This window comes from Felis catus, chromosome F1, assembly GCF_018350175.1.
Source record: "Felis catus isolate Fca126 chromosome F1, F.catus_Fca126_mat1.0, whole genome shotgun sequence".
NCBI classification, from domain to species: Eukaryota; Metazoa; Chordata; class Mammalia; order Carnivora; family Felidae; genus Felis; species Felis catus.
Genome location: NC_058384.1, coordinates 48,740,600 through 48,755,333, shown reverse-complemented (window position 1 = coordinate 48,755,333; position 14,734 = coordinate 48,740,600). Strand labels below are relative to the sequence as shown.

Below are 14,734 nucleotides of genomic sequence, written 5' to 3'. Positions count from 1 at the left end.
AATATTCATGTGATTTTTGATAAATTGCTGAAACATTTCCTATGAGTAGTAGACTTAATTCATAGGTAAATTCATTCAAAACATGTAATTTTAACTTTCAGCACTTCAACTTACATTGCAGTTAAAATGGGATATTTAAGCTAATCTCTCTTAACATTATAAATAGAATCACTTACATCAACAAGCAGTTTCTATGTTAATTCTGGCACCACCAACTTCCCCTTCATTTAAATGTAATAATATTTAAGAGTTATTTCACTGTAGAACTTTTAACCAGATGATAGCAATAATTTCTTGTGAAAACAAATTTAAAATTAAATATCAAAATTCCATTCTATCAAATTTTGAAGGATTCTAACTAATGAGCACATCTTCTGATATCTTTCCCTATATGATATATTTGGGAAGTTATTGAGACTTCCTTTTTGTTTCTCTCAGGATGGATGAAGTTACATTGTGGCAACAGGTAATTCCCAAATCACAGTGATTGAAACCTAAAATGAGATCATTTTAGCTTGCACTACATGTCTATCAAGGGGCACAATATGGGACTCAGCTTATCGCCATCACCCTAGGTTCCTTACCAATAGAGCCACCCCCGTCACAACTGGTCCTAGTATCTGGAAATATTGCCTGACCACTATTTACTTAACCACCTCCAACCACCCCTTCCCTCCTAGTGAATTCTTTTCTTTCCCTTTTTTTTCAGTTTTGTGTTCCTGTTTATTTTTTCTTCGTCATTCCCAATATCTCTCCTTATCTTTAACTTTATAGTTCCATCATCCCCAATTTTGAATTTTCTAGTTTACTTGTGATCTCTCCTTCCAGAAGTTTCCAGTTACTACTGAGGATAGAAGTATACCATATTTATGTCTGAATCTGGGAGGATACAGAGAGTTCTGAATTTGGTTTCACTATCAATTAAATGTTCAGCCTTAGAATGACATATGCCACTTCTATTCACAATTTATTGCCCCAAGCTAGTTATATGACTGCATGTAGCAACAATAACCTAGGAAATACAATACTACTGTAAAACTGGAATGAAGAGAGACAGAAATATTTAGTGAACAACATCAATGCCAGACAGTCCACTTTATGCCTATCAACTTGGTTCATTTTTGTTTTCAAGGCAAAAGACATTTCCTTCCTTCCAAAAGGAGATAACCCTAAAATTCCATAAAGTCAAGACCCATCCCTCAAACCCATGATCTCTAAGTGATGAGCAGTAGTCACTACAGCAGGTCCAGTTGTGATCCTCTCTTGATCCACAGATATATCTGAAAACTGTATGCCCACTTCCAAAAAATCTACAGTGATTGAAAACAAAGCAAAACAAAACAGGACTATCAAAGTAAGCACTCCCATTCACAAGTAGTAAAAAAAGGAAAGGATGTTAATGGTCCAGAGCAATTCTGAAATCCCATGGTCAAAAGCTCCAAGAAGACCCTATACTGTTTGTGGCAAGCATATCTCAGTTGAGCCCTGATTCCAATGTCAGGAAATTCTGGTCATTGGCCTCTTAGATCCTTAGCTCTTTCTCCAAAGATATCTTCTCTCTTCTATTATTCTGGCACTTCTGAAGAGGGTATTGAAAACTTTGATGTCATTAGGGACTGATCTGCTTTCTTAGCCTACCTCTCATCCATAGAAAGCTGAGGACTTCAAATAAGCACAGATATTTTTTAGCCTAGGCTCAGTGGTTACTTTGGCAGGATAACTCTCTCAAGAAGTTAGCTTCAAATCTGTTTGATTCCAGCCAGTCCCATGAGCCATGAGCTATATCCAGAGTTAATGTATCTCTCTTGGTTTAACTATAGGAACCTTGAGCCTCTTCAGGCACAGTGGGAGAGTTGTACCCTTAGACTTGTTCCCTGAACTATTTTGTCCAATGAAATGAATATACCTTCTATCACCTTAATCCATCAAGTAGTTTTAACAATGGATGTGACAGCCAAACCATTGATTGCATTCTTGCTGCACGGCTGAGTTTTAATCAACCTTTGTTGTTTGAGGAATTTCTCAATAATATCTTTTATTGCTCGGGATTGAGAAGCAATTGCTTTTTCCAATCCTATAATTCCTTACATTTTTGGATTCTCTCTATGCTCTCTCGTCTCTGCTTACAAACTGGCCAGTTATTTTTTAATGCATTTCTTCATCTCTTCTTTGTATTTCTCAAATGCAGCCAATGATAGCTAGCACACATTACTAATATTCTATTTTCCAAACACATTCCCTAAAGTGACAAGGTCAGAAGATTATCTGCATTGCACATTTTACAGCTTTATAATCATGTATTTCTCCATTGTATATCATGGATGAATATCTTTCTAATCTCTAATAACAGTTTCCTCACTACTAGGCAAATTTCTTATAGCAATGCAAAATATGTTGTTTTGTTATTATAGCACTTGTCTTTCAGTGCCAAATTTGCATCAGTTAAGATAGGCTATCTTAGGCTGTGAAAAAAAGAAAGGAAGGAAGGAAGGAAGGAAGGAAGGAAGGAAGGAAGGAAGGAAGGAAGGAAAGAAGGAAGGAAAGAAGGAAGGAAGGAAGGAAGGAAGGAAGGAAGGAAGGAAGGAAGGAAGGGAGAAAAAGCCCCTAAGTATCAGTATTTAAGGAAACAAAGTTTTAGCTTTTGTTCTCCTTATATGTGCACTGTTGTTTAGCAAGAGTACTGTATACATACATAATCTTAGTTCAGGAAACTAATCTATAACAGCAATCTTGTAAATATTGCTGCTTATGTGTTAGGGTTTTTTTTTTTATTGCTTTGTAAAAAATTACCACAAGCTCAATGGCCTAAAATAACACTTAAAACAATGTACATTTATTATCTTATAGTTTTTTGTGGGTCAGGGCCTGGGCACAATCTAGCTGGGTATTCTCCCATCATATCAAAAAATGGCAGTCAGCATTCTTTATGGAACCATGGTCCTCATCCAAAATCACATGGTTGTTGGCAGAATTCAGTTCTTTGTGGATGTAGGACAGAGGTCTACTTATGGTTGTTGACTGCTACTCAGGGTTTGCTCTCAGGTTCTAAGAGTCACTCATAGTTCTTTACCACTTACCCCACTCACAGACAACATGTCAGCTCACTCTCTTAAGCAGGAGAATTTCTCTTTTAAGGGATTCCCTGATTAAATCAAGCCTGGCCAGAATAATTTTTTTTAATTCAAAGTCAACTGATTAGGGATGTTAATTATATCTGTAAAATCTCTTCAGATTTTCCATATAATGTAACCCAATCACAATAGTGATATCTCAGTGGGTCTTCTCCACTTCAAGGGAGAGGGGATTGTACATGGAATGTATACTAGCAGCAGGAGCTTTAAGGCCATCTTATGCCTACTATGTGTTATAAGAAAGAACAAGAGAAAATTTGAGGGTTCTGTCCTGCCATTCAATGCCCAGACCATAGTTTCCTTCTGCTCACAACCCATTGGCTAGAACTAGCCTCATATCTCTACTGAAACAGAAGAGGCCATAAAATCAATCTTACCATATTTCTGAAAATATTAAGTCTTTGATCAATGATTCCCACATAGCCTGCAGATAGAAAAATGTGTAGAAATCACTATCTACTAAATCTTTTAGATATCTATAACACAGACTCAAAACCAGTGATATGAGAAAGCAACATTATACACACTTTTTTTGGTTTTTTTGTTTTGTTTTTTAATCATACATATTAGTCTGAGTGTAGAGCCCAGATCTGGAATATGGAAGAGAAGGCAACAGCCTCTCTGAGGTTAAAGAACTTGCCTTTGGTCATACTAGGTGTTAGTAACAGAGTTAACATTTAACCTAGTTTCTCTATGCTCTGTCCACTGTCCAAACTATTTTCTATGTACGTGGACTGTGTAGGAACACTGTTCTGTGAATTTCCAGAGTGCTAGAAATTTGAAGTAGAGATTTTTCATGCTTGATAAACAATAATCATCTAGTAATTTTTTTCATTGATTTGCTCAAAAACAAGTATTGATCATCCACCACATTTCAGGCATTAGCTTTGAAGTAGAAATAAAACAATATTAAGATACAAACCAGTACTTCAAATTTGTTTCATTAAATTTAAAGATAACTGTGTAGAAGACTCTTCTGAAGTTTCACAATAAAAAAGTTTCATAGTTTTTAATAGTAAAGATAGAGACAAGGAGCTATCTTACCTCAGCTCTCCCTTTCCTTCTTAGTATGAGAATTCTTTTATTCTACGATGTAGGAACATAACTATATTCTGCCTGTGAGATGTAAGTATAAGCCTTGGAGTCTGGTTTAACAGCCAAATCTAATTCTGACACCCTTCTACCATTCAATGTTCTTGTCATCATTCTTAGAGACGTCAGTACCCATGAAAATGATTTGCACAATATTATGACTTCTCAATTTCTTAGTCTTATCAACCCCAAAGATCTATGTTACTTCCTGATCTCACCCAATCATCCACATCCCCATCTTGATTCATAGTAAGAGTTTATTTCTTAAGCTTCTTTTCATTTATTATTAAAATGTCACATTACTTCCTCCCTGTACCTTACTCTCAGCTGATGACCTGACACACTCATTGAGCCTTTGCACTTACTGTTCTGTCTTCATGAGTGCTTTTCTGTGCATGACTGGTTTGTTCCTGGGACCTTCCCACAGAGTCAGTTAAGAACAGGAGTCTGAACGGGCTGGAGTTACAGTTGAGTGAAGCATGACCAAAAGCCAAAAGTGAGAATTGGCATTATATACAGAAACAAACAAACAAACAAGAAACCCTGAAGTTAAAAAACAATGAAATAGCTTTCTTACAAAGTAAACAATAGTTGAATAAGCAATGCTGGAACTGAAAAGATAAGACATAATAACACCTTTGTCAGAAAGATATTGAGAAAGAAAGGCCTGGAAAATGTAGTTGACCAAGGTCCTTACTCTCCAGCAACAGAGAAGAGTTGTGTGAATTCCTCCTCAACTATATAATGGACTGAAATACAAATGTTAAAATATACATAACTGTATTTATTGATTTAGAAAAATGTCCCTGATATATTTTTAATGAAAAAGGTTTTTAAAAAAAGAATGAAATCTTGCCATTTACAACAATGTGGGTGGAGGTGGAGGGTAATTAAGCTAAGCGAATTAAGTCAGTCAGAGGGAAACAGATATATGATTTCACTCACATGTGGAATTTGAGAAACACAACAGATGAACAAAGGGGAAGGGAAGGAAAAATAAGATGAAAACAGAGAGGGAGGCAAACCAGAAGAGACTCTTAAATACAGAGAACAAACTGAGAGTTGCTGGAGGAAAGGTGGGTAGGGAGATGGGCTAAATGGGTGATGGGCATTAAGGAAGGCACTTGTTAAGATGAACATAGGATGTCATATCTAAGAGATGAATCACTGGGTTCTACTTTTGAAGCCAAGACTACACTGTATGTTAACTAACTTGGATTTATTTTATTTTATTTTATTTTATTTTATTTTATTTTATTTTTAAGTTTATTTATTTATTTTTCAGAGAGACAGCATGAGCAGAAGAGGGGCAGAGTGAGAGGGAGAGAAAATCCCAAGCAGGCCCTGCACTGTAAGCTCAGAGCCCAATGTGGGGCTCAAACTCAAGAAACCATGAGATCATGACCTGAGCTGAAACCAGAGTCAGACACTTAACTGACAGAGCCACCCAGGTGTCCCACTAACTTGAATTTTAATTAAAAATAATAATAATAATAAATTTTAAAAAACATTTTTAAAATTACTAAGAAAATAAACAATTATAGAGAAATCAGAGTGGCAGTATGTAGTTCAGAGTGGCAGTATGTAGTTCAGAGTGCGGGGGAATAGGCAAGGCCTGTCAAGTACAGTGAAAATAGCACTCTAAACTCTCAGGTTGAAGTCTGGCTTCAGCAGTAACTAACTGAACAACCTAGGAAAGCCACTTAATATCTCAGAGCTTCTGTTTCCTCATCATAAAAATGCCTACTTCTCAAGGTTGGTATGAGAACCAAATGAAATGATGTACAGTAAATATTTCATCAACACCCCCCCCACACACACACACAAAAGAAATCTGTATAATATACTCTACTTTTTAAAAAACAATGGAAGGCCATAACCCAATATTAAAACTAATAACTTAGAGTAAAATTATGGGTAATTTATTGATTTTTCATGTTTTTCATATTTTGTTTTATACTGAATATACCAATTATGTAATAAGAAATAATGGAGAATGACTAGTTTGGAATAAATCATCCGAATGGTCCATATGCATCCTGGCATATGAAAAATATACATTGGGACAGCAGATGAGAAGGACAAGACAAGATCAAGAGTCATAATCTTCATTGTATGCATTAGGTATACTCTGATAGAAAATAATACCCATGTGGCCAGCCTGAAATGTAAGAAATAACATGTACAGAACCCTAGAAAGATTCACTAGTATAATGACAACAACAAAAAAGGCATTTTCCTAAATGCCAATATTTCCTAAATGCCAGTTATTTTTATAAGTTCTAAAGCTCAAAATAAGTTTGATAGATCATAGTGTTTGTTTCAGTTCTTTATATTACCAATTCTTAGAGTTTACTTATTGGAAGGTATGTTTCAATGATACCTTCAAAATCTATAAAAATTATATTAGAATTATGTTTTTATTAATTTAATTTTTATTTATGGGTGGAATTAGTATATCTACCTTTTTTTTTTCAATAGGACTATTTATAGGATTCCTGGAATATAGGCTATTACTAGGAAAAAATGGTGACAAGTCAAGGAACTAAAATTTTTAAAAGAGGGTTTGGTTCCTTGGACAATATGACCTTTTCAGCAGCCCAGTGCTCAGTGGGCATCTGCACTTGATTTAATGCTCTGATGTTGCCATCTTGAAATTCTTAATAATTTTTTAGTAAGAAGCACTTAATTTTATTTTTCCCTGAGCTACACAAATTATATAGCTGATTCTGCTTATAGTATGTTATAACTTGTGATCTGCATTGCTCTGAGATGAGATGGGAAAACTCACACCATCAAACGTAAAAGATTAATTCATTGGATGTCAAATATACAGATATTAGGAATAGTCAACTGACAATTTGGGCAATGACCAAAGGAAATATTAGTTTGGAAGATATCGGGAAGTTTAGTTTTAAAACTTAATAATTACATAAAGATTATTGTTTAAGATTTGTATAGAGCAGGATATCAAAGCTATGCATGCATTTATGATTAATTTCAAAGGTGTTTTGAAATCGTTTTAACTATTTCCTGATATAAAAAAAACTTTTGCAAAGGATTTAAGGTAACAGAATCAGAAAATAAAGTAGGTTTTCTAGAATTACATAGATTATTTCAGCATGACTTTGTCTATGTCAGGACTTGTTACCATCAGAAGCTGGCAGTTACAGGCAACCCCTGGACCTTGTGAGTGGTAAGAAGCAATTGAACAATTTTATATTTATTTATTGCCTATAGGATTTACCCAAGTATTGTCCCTGTTGCGTCAGCATTTTTTACAAAGTCTTTGGAAAAACAGGACATAGGGGACAATGGCAATCTTTAAGAAGAACATTTTTTTTTTTAATGTGAAAGGTGAGAAAGAAGAAATTTTGTTTTTCTAATAAAAACAGAGCACAGCTTGGTGAATATGATACCTTCTCACAAACCCATAAAGAACTGAAAGTTTATGCAATTTTAAAATACCTCAGGAAATGTTCATGAATATCTTTTAATTCCAAGTCATTTAACTTGCATTTAAACATGCTAGCCTAGCAAAATCATATTGGTAATTTCATTGGTACAAATGAAATAGATCTGAATGGAGTGGGATTTGGGGAAAAGAAAGAAAATTAAAATTATTGCCTTTAGGAAATAACACTTTATGACATAAGAAAATTTTAATAACTTTAAGTTTATCTACCAAAAAAATCTTTTTAAAGAGTTTGAATCCAAGCAATTAGTCGAGCTGGAGAGACTATTGTAAAAATTCTCACTCCTTTAGTTACAAGCTGACTTAGGGTATGTGATATAACCTTTCTCAAGAGCACACTGTTCATCTGATTATAATGCTTTTTTTTTCAATGCTATTTGGAGACTGAATGTAAAAATATATGCAAAATGGTTGGCCTGTTGATGTACAAAAGATGCAACTTCTTGATCTCCATTTTTATTTAATAAAATTATATATCCATATGCCACATGTATACATATTTGGCAATCAGTTTGTTGTCTATCCACTCTGTGGGCATAAAAGAGAACCCAGGGTCCATCTTTCTCCCTTCTCAACTCTCCTCTTAATTCCTCCAGTCTCCCCCAAGATCTGACTTGTTCTTTTCTCAGCCTCTGGCCTATCAGTCCCATCAGGTACTGGAAGGGTTTAATGGGCTTTAGCAATCCCAGGTGGGAGGGGAAGGAAAAAAGATATATATATTTTTTCCCAATCCAACTTTAAAATGAAACAACTAGCAGGCAAATATATCTTACCATACCTAAGTTTGGCCACTTAGCATTAACTTTCGTATGTTAATATGCTAAAAAGAGTTCCGGTTTTTCTTTTCCAACCATCCTAGAGGCTCCCTTCTGCTCTCCTAGATTGATCAGGTGGTGGGTAGGAGGTAGTGTGGTGGTACCCTGCACTGAGAAAGGGATAATCCTGGGAGTCAGAAATTCTGGAAAATAAGTATTTAGAGAAAGGTGCATAGTTAGAGTGTATTTTATACAATCAATTAGTTGGTAAGTGAGATACATCTTTGAACATTTAATGGATAAATGGACTATTCTGAGGGGTTTGGATAGTTTTACTGCAGGAAGATGAACAAAGCAAAGTATGCTCTATAAATATTGATCTCAGTGGAATCAGACACAGACTCCTCACTATTTAAATCTTCATAGGGTCCAAACTTCCTGCAAAAATTACAAATTATTTACATTAGAATATTGGACTAAAAGCAGTAAGGCTTCTTACAAAAAATGATTAAGAAAGCCTGAATGATTAAAAAAAAATAGCAGTGGAAAAGAATAATGATTGTGTGGTAGTTTTCCTCTTTGAATCTAAGGGTGTAAGCACTAAGGAATATAGTAGAAATAAGAAATTTTAATTTGTCCAAAAACGACAGAGAAAAGGCAAGCAGTTATATTATTTTAAAAAATTACTTGAACAATTTAAGGTAGGAACACTTCAGTGTGCTTTTGTTTGTCGTTGGGACAGCACAGTTCAGATCATAAATTACAGGCCTGGGAAATGCTATAGTTTAGTGAGATTAATTTTTTTAATGTCACACAATGCTTTGACATTGCAATCTGTACTTGTGTTTGTGTGTCAAAGGCCTTTACATTACTTTATACGTACTTTATATAGAGAAACTATGTTTGAACTTTGTCTAGGTGGTTAATTGCCCTGATATTCCTAAAGGAAGAATCTTTATAAAGGAAGCTCCCTTTCCTTCTCATGAACGCTGTATCAGGGACTGTGCTAAGCTACCTAAGTCCATACATTTGGGAATCTCTGTATTCTATCTAAGCCACATGTACTGCCTCTAAGTTGGCAGATTCAGACAACAACTTCTTCCTCCACATCATGGGAAATTAGGAAATAGATGTCTTTCATGGTTAAAGGCTAGTATTTATATGGTTCTCAACAATTAATCAATGAAAATAATATCAACTTAGAAGTTTAAAAAGCTATGAGAGATATCCAAAAAGTGAAATATCTTCCAAAGTAATAATAGTGTGTACCTCTCCATAGGTACACATAACATACACATTAACACATATTCCAAGGCACATACATACACACACCACACTCACACATATAAGTGAAATAACATTTTTAAGGAAATCAACAACTATTTTAGATATTAAATATAATATAATCAAATACACGAGTAGTCTTATAGGACTAAATATGTTTTAGGAAATATGTTCAGCTTTATTCTAACTGATTTATGTATGAATGCCTCACATAAGTTATATCTATCCTAAGAAATTAGTCAGTGTGGTTAATACGCACCTTAAAAATGCTGATGGGAAATACAGAGAAAGTAGTATCTTCCTCTGTCAAAGGACGTGCATTTAAGATTAGAAAGCAATAAATAGAATTTTTATAAAATAGAAAACAGTGTTATTAAAGGGATTGTCAACTGAAGTTCAAAATACTAAATTAAATAACTTGGTAACACTCTTTAAAAATTATTCCTCTGTTTTAAAAAATATTTTTTTTTCCAACGTTTATTTATTTTTGGGACAGAGAGAGACAGAGCATGAACGGGGGAGGGGCAGAGAGAGAGGGAGACACAGAATCGGAAACAGGCTCCAGGCTCTGAGCCATCAGCCCAGAGCCCGACGCGGGGCTCGAACTCACGGACCGCGAGATCGTGACCTGGCTGCAGTCGGACGCTTAACCGACTGCGCCACCCAGGCGCCCCTAAAAAATATTTTTAAAGCAATTACTCATTCATTAATTTTATAAAATTGTTGGTGTAAATCAGTATTAAATCCTGTAACTGATGCTATACTGTCCGGAGTAAGTAAATTAGTTTTTTGGTTTTTTTTTTTTTTCTTGCACTCGTTTCTATGGGGTGTCTCCACTGTCTGGGGACAAATAGAAATATGTACACCTAGAATATATTATAAAACTATCTTATCCTACACAAATACTGTATGGTATCAGCTATATGTGGAATCTAAAAAGTCCAACTCATAGAAACAGAGTAGAATAGAGGTTACCAAGGGCGAGGTGTTGGAAGAAATGGGGAAATGTTGGTCAAAGGTTCAAACTTTCAGTTATATGATAAGTAAGTTGTGGGGATCTAATATATAGCATGGAGATTATAGTTGATAATACTGTACTTGTACTTGAAAGTTGCTAGGATGGGGCGCCTGGGTGACGCAGTCGGTTAAGCGTCCGACTGCAGCCAGGTCACGATCTCGCGGTCCATGAGTTCTAGCCCCGCGTCGGGCTCTGGGCTTATGGCTCAGAGCCTGGAGCCTGTTTCCGATTCTGTGTCTCCCTCTCTCTCTGCCCCTCCCCCGTTCATGCTCTGTCTCTCTCTGTCCCAAAAATAAATAAAAAACGTTGAAAAAAAAAATTAAAAAAAAAAGTTGCTAGGAAAGAGGTTTTAAATGTTCGTATCACAAAAACGAAATGGAAGTTTTGTGAGGTGATAAAGGTGTTACTTAATGCTATGGTCATAATCATTTTACAATATATAAGTGTATCAAATCAACTTGTACACCTTACACTTATATAATGCAATATGTTAATTATGTCCCAATAAGACTGGAAAAATAAAATAGCATATGATTATAATAAAAATTGAAAAGATAGATTGCTTGCATTCATCAGTTATTATGCATAACATGTGGCCCTAAAAGCACTCATTCATTAATGTAGGTGGTGCATCTTTGCATTTGATTCAGCATGTGACATCATAATAGAGTGATACAATTTCATAAAATGTAAAAATATGTAAATTTTACTCCATGCTATAAAAAATACTGTGATTTACTTAGTCTTTCAGAAATTCAAAATGTGTTCAAATGTAAGTTTGGTTTGAACTAAATTATAATACAGAATCTAATTCTTTTTTCCTTTGCCAAATCTCAGATCTCCATGTGTGCACCAAGACCCATTTTTAAATCACGTTCAATAAAATAGCTAAATTTATGTTATTTTTCAGTTAAGGATGATGTTTGCAATCTAAGACAATTATCCAAGATGCAAATTGAAAATTTTACATGCTATTATATTAAAACCATTCTGAAGGACTTTCTTTATAATAATACAAAATAAATTGCAAGCATTAACATGGTCTGTGAGATGTTCAATGATATCTCCTCTCCCTACTTCTCCATCCTTATCTCAAGTCTCCAGTTAGCACCTGCTTCATTCTTCATATCAGGGGCTACAGAAACAAAAGTCTTCAGAAGTTTGACAACTTACCTAAATGTGTGTCCACAGTTGGTCCCTCTTCCTTAGGTCCACCTCTGAATTCACCTGTAGCTATAGAAAATGGTTCTTGGCATGTCAGTAGCATTTCACTCTAAACACTGCATCTCTCTCCTTTGCTGCGTGAGGGCTAATTCTAACCCCACGGAAGCTTGCTGACTAGGGGCAGTTACAACTGAAATTCTTGAGAATGACTGCTTCAAGGGTGAACCTTCACCCAATGGTGAGTGTGGACAGGTGGAGGTTGGTGAATAAATGCCTGTCTCTCCATCTTCTTGTGGAACAATTCAGAAGGATGTTCTACATGGTTTCTCAGAGGGTCCCCATTTTGAGCTCCAATTGCCTAAAATGGAAACCCACTTATTAACACACACCTATTTGTGTTTCTTTCTGTTTCTTTTTCAGCTCTTTTTCATTTGTGCTTCTTAGGATCATCTCTCAAGCAAGTACCTATTCCCAAGTTCTTGTTCCCAGGTTTGCTTAATTTAACTTAAAAGGAATGGGAAGCATTGTGTTCATCTGAAGAATCAATGACCAACACCAAAACATTTGATTTCTGTTAAGCAAACGAAGGTGGGGAGGAGGGGGTCTTCAGAGGTATAAGTCCTTATGATTAAGCTTTCTGATACTGAATTGCTAGAAGTTCCCTGCATATATTGTTTTACTTCATGTGTCTATGTCTTTTGTGCTGTTTTCTGAATGAAATGTCCTTCCTCAGCTTTTCACTCAGGTAATTTCTTACCTTTAAGAAGCAGTTCAGGTATTCCATAGAAACAGGCATGGATTTCATACTCTACACATTATATTGAGATGATCAGGCTAAGTTCTTTGAAAATAGAGGCCACAACTAATTCACCTTTGAGACTCCAGGGTAGCACAGTGCCTGGTATGAACTCGGTACCTATAATACTAAATGAGTTAATACCTTCCCCCCCCCCCAAAAAAAGCACATAGATGTCAGGCAATGCTTTAAGTGCTTTCCTATATTAACTCATTTAATCCTCATGACAACCTCTTGAAGTCTGTACCATTATTATCACCATATAAAAATGAAAAAGCTGAGGCAGAGTGAGGCCAAGTGATCTGCAGGTCACACAGCTCGCAATTTATGAGCCCAGGACAGACTAAGGCTAGAAGCGATGTTGTTCACAGCTCCCTGTCATTGTTTCTCATGAATTAAATATCAAACCATAACACCTAACCAATATAAAACACCATTTCCCAAGGCGCCTGCGTGGCTCAGTCGGTTAAGCATCTGACTTCGGCTCAGGTCATGATCTCATGGTCTGTGAGTTAGAGCCCCATGTTGGGCTCTGTGCTGACAGCTCAGGGCCAGGAGCCTGTTTGGGATTCTATGTCTCCCTCTCTCTGTGGCTCTCCCCCATTCATGCTCTGTCTCTTCCTGTCTCAAAAGATAAATAAACATTAAAAAAAATTTTTAATTAAAAAAAAACACAATTTCCTATCATTTTTAGAGACCTCTATATCTAATCTGAGATAGTCCTTATTCTGTATCTCTACCTAGTTTTCAAAAGAAGAAGCAAAAATCCTCTCTTAAATTACACAATACTATTTACAAAAGCACTAGTAAAAAAACATTTGAAATGCAACATTCCTAAACATCATATGATTTGTAAGTAATCATTGTAGATTTCCTTGTGTACCAGAAATTTATTTAAAAAATTTTAACATTCTATGAAAAATAAGATGCTCTAGGTGTTACTGGTTTTTAGAGGTCACTACTCTTTTGAGAAAAGATTCAATGATTATTTCTGAAAAGCGAATGACAAATGATCAATTCTCAATGCATTGTTTTGCTATGTAAATAAAACCAAAATGTTAGGCTCCTGCTACAGATGCTGTTAATGGCAATAGACTTGGTAAATTTCAGAGAACAAGCCTCAAGTGATACTGCAAGTCCTGTTTCACACTGTGTGCATCCTGTTTCCTGTCGACAGTGGCTGTAATGGGCACATAAACTAAAATTTACACACTATTTAGTCTGCAAATGTTCTGTGTCCTTAGCCTTTAGCAATGGAAATATGCCAGTATGTTTTTCTTACGTAATACCCTATCTTTATGAGATTTGAGGCAATTTTATCTATCATGGAATTATAAACTGTTAATGTCATATAAACTTAAATCCAGATAAAGAGTTAAACTTAAATTATACCACAGTTATCTGATCAGAAAAGCCTACAGTACATATCTAAAATATATTGCATTAAAAACAACTTTAAATGCATAACCTACATAAACTTGAGAAATTATTTACAAATTTAGGAGTCCTTGGCCAAATCTCCACTGAGAGATGAAACTTCTAAAAGCATTATCTAAATGAGTAGGGCAAAGTGAAGAGATTTATTTTGTTAGCCAAATCATATAATTTAACATTGACCTTTACTTTTTTCCTTTCCTAAGTTTTCTATAATCTCATTTAAGCCATTATTTTAGGTATATGATTTATTCACCACATTCTTCCTAAGTAAATCTTAATAAGCAAACAAGATTTTTTAAATGTGATGATTATTTAAAGTTTCAAACTCGTTTGTTTTTTCTAATAAACATTCTAGTAATAATTTACCAGAAACTACAGAGCAGAATAAAAAGGAAAATTAAATGAAAGGCTATGACCATACGTAGAGTAGGATATTGACTTACTGACAGCTGAGTTTATATATCTCACCAAATACATTATTTTTATTTTTCTAAGAGTTATTTTCCAATTATGTTTGTCATAAAGCATGGTAATCTCTCCAGCATACAGAACTACTCAATGAAACAATGTACTTTAGGTTTT

At 35.1% G+C, this 14,734-nt stretch overlaps 1 long non-coding RNA gene across 1 annotated transcript; it reads right to left on the bottom strand.

Moving 5' to 3' along the window:
• Positions 1–1,044: 1,044 nt before the first annotated feature.
• On the bottom strand, positions 1,045–12,095 carry LOC109495734. Its single transcript, XR_002151384.3, has 5 exons — positions 11,929–12,095; positions 8,477–8,656; positions 4,589–4,679; positions 3,509–3,555; positions 1,045–1,310 (listed from the first exon to the last, which is right to left on the bottom strand). It is a non-coding gene; the product is annotated as an uncharacterized LOC109495734 (long non-coding RNA).
• Positions 12,096–14,734: the final 2,639 nt, after the last annotated feature.